The 6,282-nt window shown below is 41.5% G+C and overlaps 1 pseudogene; it reads right to left on the bottom strand.

Annotated features, from left to right (window-relative positions):
* Positions 1 to 739: 739 nt before the first annotated feature.
* LOC120699142 lies at positions 740 to 5,774 on the bottom strand (annotated as a pseudogene).
* Positions 5,775 to 6,282: the final 508 nt, after the last annotated feature.

The raw sequence follows: 6,282 nt of genomic DNA, 5'->3' as shown, positions 1-6,282 counted from the left end.
TCGTTATATGTGACTTTTGATTCCAAGCTTTATGAAACCTTTCCAAGATTTCGGTCTTAACATCTTAGTTGTTACTTGACCTGCCATGTTTAAGCTCAACCCACTACTTAACTAGTGACTAACACCCGAGGTGTTACAGGCACTGCGAGCGCGAGCCTCTAGGTCATGGGCATCAGGCCGCCCCTCGTGCAGCGTCTAGTCATCACCACCGTCGAGCTGAACCACCACCGAGCCTAGCGAGGTGTTGGGACATGGCCCTCATCCTCATCGAAGGAGAGGTAACCAAATGAAGAGCAAGGGATGCGAGGAGTGCAGCGATAATTTTCCATCATTACCTTGATCCGATTGGACTCCCAAAAATCCAAGAACATCTAATCAATTGAGCTATTCTCTATATTACGAGTAATATAAAGAGACAGAATGTAGATAAATGAACTGATCACCTTTATTCCACTGATCATAGATGATATATACACAGTATAAAGTGAACATTACGGGAGTTAACTTTACTGTCAAGTCACCGCAACCTCTAGTCATGCACACGTCGCGTGGCTGTGGGAAGTTCCCGCAGGAATCCCATGAGCTGATTAGGATGAAATCATCCAATACAAGATATTTGTAACATTATTCTCGCTTTTAATGTAAACCACTTCAGAAATTTAAACTACAAGAAGAAAAGGCAATAGGCGAGAAAATCTCCACTTAGCTCATAATCCAAGCGTGGCCTTATGGGCTCCAATTGTGATAAAAAAAATTACTTGACAAAGCCAGAAAAACGGTATGCAGCATACAGAAAGAATTGTCTTGAAGGTAGGTTTAACAGTAATTTGATCCATCACAAATGCAAAACATAGTCAAGTACACACCCATCAAGTGCATGATAAAACACTGTAACTCCAAGCAGTCATGACAATTCAAGTCAGGTATAAGGCAACACAGTCATCTTCACAGATACACAAGCCTCCTCAAACTTAATATGTCGACTGACACATTCATAGTGATTAGAACCAACGGAGCAGAAGTGCACTATCTCATCATCAGCACCCCCTTTTGCAACCTTAAATTTCAACTGCATCATGGTATCCACTGGGATAGCAACCACAAACCTTTTTTGGCACATCTCCCCGACCGTCCCATGAAAAAGTTTGACTTCTTTGTACTCCTCCATAACAGGAACAAAAGAACTGAGAGATAAATCAAAAGTACTCTGGACTTTTGATATGACCACATCTATTATGGCCTCCATTCCTTTATCAATAAGTGTTAAGCACATGTCAACAGCTCCACCACTGCTGCCATTAAAGCGAAGTGTGAATGGTCTCCTTGACATGTATTCGCCTAAGGTTATTAGTCCATCAATCAGCTGGAGGTCATCATCCTCTCTCTCTCTCTGGTCTTGATCCTCATGTCAAACTCCATTAGAACCTCTGAACACATACAAATGCCCCTACTCGGACCAGTCATCTCGATCAAAGAACCCTGTGAAAATGTAATTGTTCAGTAGCTCTGATAAGAAAACCATTAATAAATATCTAGAGCTAAATAATTAGAAGCCATGTGCTAATAGATCCCAAATGTTAACATAAACTCTAAATTATTAAAAACAATAACAAAAAAATTGAGCTTTCCTAATCGATCCCTTCACTGCCAAGAAGATTATCACTCAGATTTTAAGGACTGATGACATGTTAGTTCCATAATGCTTGATTATTATTTTTTAAAAAAATAATGGATTTTATACTGGGCAACATATCGGGTGCAAACCAACCACTTGGTGCAAACCCGTGCAAACCAACTAAAAAAATTTTCAAAAAATTCTGAAAAAAATCATGAATGTACTTCTCACCATACCTCATCTATATATAAAAGTTCATGGTCAAATTCATCTTACTCTAGAAGTTACAAAAAAGACAAATTTTCTGACAAATAGTAATAGTCAAATGCACCCAAAATTTGTCTTTTTTGTAACTTCTATAGATGAGGTATGGTTTGAAGTATATTCATGATTTTTTTCAGAATTTTTTGAAACCTTTTTTAGTTGGTTTGCACAGGTTTGCACCAAGTGGTTGGTTTGCACCCGATACGTTGCCTTTATACTGTACAACATGGTTGTTTATCAGCATGTTTCATACAAACTACAAACAACTCCACCAAAAAAAACTAACACCAAAGCCACATTTATTACAACATATCCATACTCTATCCCATGTACTATCCCAGCTTTCATGATTTAAAGTAGGTTAAGTCGTTCTAACATGAGAAGTATGGTTGCAGTGAAGTAGTAGATGTGCACCTGCTGTACCACGACAGGATTATCCCTGCTACGATTGAAGACATAATTAAGATGCCCATCCAAGTAATCCCGTGCCGCAAAGTATCCATACATTTGTATGGAGTCGCTTTTGATAGGAGTTTTAGCCAACATCAATGAGAAAATCTGTACCATTTCATTTGAAAAATGCTCGACGCAACATTCCGGTTCAGGAAAGCAAGGCACCTTTGCAAATCTCTTATGATCAAACATAGCTTCACCGAAAACATCAAAATTGTTAGTCTACACTGAAGAAACAAATTTTATAGTGTAAAATGTGCTTTTCACTGCATATTTGTTGGGTTGCCAATGGGTTTATCAAATTTCCATGTTAAAACACATCCCGCATATCTGGGCAGTCTATGGGTAAAAAAATTATCTAAAGGGTAAGATTGTGGCTTGGTCTCAAATAAACTATACTAGTCAATTTTGACTGGTGGAAACTGGACACTACAAATATATTATTTTATCTATAGGTGCAATGTCCAGCATGCAAAATTGATAAGTATAGTGTCCGAGAGACCAAGCCAGCCTTTGGGGTCATCATGTACAATAATTTCCCTAAAAATAATGCCAACATGAATTTGGGTATGGGTAGGATAATCCCCACTTGAAAGATTTGTACAAGTATGATCCAAATTCAAGTTGGTGCTACTAGCATATATGTCTGTTAAAATCACGACTCTAGTCATAAACATTCAACTTAACAAACCCAAGTTCCCTGAAATGATCCATATCACACAAGTCTTGATTGTTTGAATCATAGTTTAATCAGATAATGTCGTATAATTGGTTACAATCATGAGCCAGATCATGCTTCTAATTTGATTGGTGTGCACTCCAGGCAATAGAGAAGCGTAGCAGCAGCCCTGCAAGAGATTGTGAAAAGGAGACCTCCATGACGACAGATGGCTATGCACACGGAGAACATCCAAGCTTTTGTGTTGTCTTTTAAGCCTATCCCCTCCGGACACCAGAACTAGGTTTTTAATCAGTTATAGGGCTCAAGTCCATGAACATGGAGGCAAAATCGAGGGGAAAATATGTAAAAATGGATGCACAGGGAATCCATTATGATGGGCCTTTGATTGTGAAATCATTCACTCCAATGTTGGATTAGGAGGCAGAGGCACTTTTGTTTGAATAATAGAGAACAATGAAGAAAAACGTGCAGGAAGAGAGACTGTGGAAGGGAAAGGAAGCAATATGGATCCCCCCTCCTCAACCCACCCACACGCTAATTTTACCTTTGGATCTCATTTGGAGACAGTAGGGTAGACTATTGCATGTGAGTTAATAGTTCTGAATAAAAATTGGTTGCCCAATGAGATACAAAAATTCAAAGTATCTCTTGGAAATTTGAAAAAAAAAGATAGAACTATGCAGAAGATTATATGTATAGCCACTATGCAGAAGATTATATGTATAGCCTATGGTTCCAAATACAACCCTACCATGAAGTCCTCAATTTGAACTAGGACCTAAGATTCTGACAACTCCTAAGCAAATGGTAAAATGTTTAAGAACCCTGTGTCGAACCAATTTGTTCCTGTCATAGTTTTTTTAGACATAGTTTTTCAATAACCAGCCAATTCTAATGCCAATGTAATTAAACCCTAACAAGAATAAAGAAAATAATGCATATTTAACCTCAAACTTTTAGTAAAACAAATATCAATCGAATGGATCGCAAATTTCACAAGGATATGACAAAAAGTAGGGATAACAAAAGAAAATCAGATCACTTACTCTCTGTACGGTCAGCGAGATTATAAGGACAGCCCTGTCCCCAATAGCCCCAGTTTTCCTTGTATATAGCACCATCACGGTGAGTGCTGTTCTCAACGATAAACGCATGCCGCATACGAGTACTCCACGAGCCACCAGTGGATGTGATTTTTCTGCCATCGGCATCAAAAGTCCCCTGCTTCATCTGTGAACTATCCATTGCTTCAGTGCCCCGGTCCAATTTAACCTGGTTCTTCTTGGATATTACTACAATATCATCATGACGGAAACCCACATTACAAAATCCAAATCTGTCAATCACAAAAAATAGAAGCAATAACAGATCTTAGGATACAACCCTGTCATGATTGAAATAAAATAGGGTTATTTGGTTTTATACCATTGCAATTCTTGCGTCTTGGAGATGTACCATTACAATTCTTCAAATTGGAAATATACCATTGCAACTCTGCACTTCACCGGTCCGCTGACAGGTTGGGCCAATTTGCAGGTGTACGAATACTGTACATAGACATTTTTACCCCCCCCCCGGGCCCAAACAAGAGTTCAGCCGTGGCCCTTCCGTCGTCGCTTCATTAGTCTCCATCGTCTCCGACGTTGGCAACCCGCTCGCCGTCTTCTAACCCTAGCCGCCAGCGTGCAGGAGGCCATCACGCCGCTCGTGCCCGCCACTGCGCCCATTCGCGCAGCCCCCGGCACCACACTCGCCGCGCACACCCGCGCGCGCCATCCATTGCTGCCGCCACGCGCGCACTCTATCAGTTCAGGTGAGGCCATGGACGGTCCGTGGAGAGCCTCCAGCTTGCTCAAAGAAACATTGTCCGATTATACATTTCTATAGTGCTGAATTGAACAAAATCCAAGACAGCTTGAAGCCTGAAGCCTCGTTGAGCTTCTCGAGCGTCTCATCGCTGTAATTTTCGGCCAGTGACAGCTTGAGGGTCCTTATCGCCGGCGTGTAATCTGCAGCGCAGCACACGAGCTCGAGTAGTGCCGACGCCTTCCAAGACAGAGCAGCACGCCAGCTGAAGACTGAAGCCATGGCTGGTCAAATGAGGCTGCGCTGGTTCTACAGGATGGAAACAGGGGCAAAAACGTCCATACGAAAATATGCAGAGTATGTGTACGCCTGAGGTCCAAGCGGCTGGAAGACCTACAATGGGATTTCTCGGTGAAGTGCAGAGTTGCAATGCTATATTTCCAATTTGAAGAATTGTAATGGTACATCTCCGAGACGCAGGAATTGCAATGGTATAAAACCAAATAACCCAATAAAATAAAATAAGATGTGGGGGCTGAGGGGGTTCGAACCCCCCTTACGCTCCAAGAGGGAGGGAGGAAGAAGTAAGGGGCGGGGGGCTGGAGGAGGAAGAGGGATCCCGGAAGATAGAGCTCAGACTCCTCTAGCAATTACTCCGCCCCACTGAAAGGTAGATGATGAAACTTATACTAAAAAAGAATCGATTTTGGCCAGATCTAGAAGCTCACCGACAAGGCACACGGTTTAAAGAGAAGAAAAAAACTCGATAGTAAGAAACCGAAGGCGAATTAGAACACACCGGGGAAGTCGATTCAGTAGATCCAGAGCAGCAGGAAAATCATGTCGCGCAAGCGATGTAGGGTACCAACGGTCCACGCCAGAAGCGATGCGGCCGCCGCGAGGATATTTGCATAATCGAAGAGCCCAGCGTGAGAAAAAGCTCTGCATCTGCTAGACAACGATAAGCGCCCCTTCTTAATTCGGTGGGCTGAATGAGCGTCCGGCTGGGGCTGGCTCTGCGGCGGCCGGCGGGTGGGGAATCTACGAAGTTTGGGGGCTGGGGGTCGAGGGGAACAACCTTCACCAAAACAACTCTACCGGCGGATAGCGCTTGCATATAGGCATTTGGATGGTGGGAAATAGGGGCCGGGATAGGGAAACGAGGTTTATGTTCGCACAACAGCACTGTGGATCTTTGACTGTGTGCTGCTCCATCAGTCAAAAAAAAATACGACTATCGGTCAAAATTTTTAAAGTTTAATTGAATTTATAATATTAATGAATATTAATATTTATGTATAAAAACAAGATATGTTATGAAAATCGCTAATATATTAATATCTATTTTGTATCATAAATATTAGCAATTCTTTGTCTAATTTTGGTAAAAGTTGTGATCACTTAACTCCTCGAGAAGCTAGAATTGTATTTTTTTTAGGACGGTTGGAGTAGATAAGTTTCA

The sequence above is a fragment of the Panicum virgatum genome, chromosome 3K (assembly GCF_016808335.1).
Source record: "Panicum virgatum strain AP13 chromosome 3K, P.virgatum_v5, whole genome shotgun sequence".
Taxonomy (NCBI): Eukaryota; Viridiplantae; Streptophyta; class Magnoliopsida; order Poales; family Poaceae; genus Panicum; species Panicum virgatum.
The sequence above is the reverse complement of the archived record's forward strand: the minus strand, read 5'-3'. Positions and strand labels throughout refer to the sequence as shown.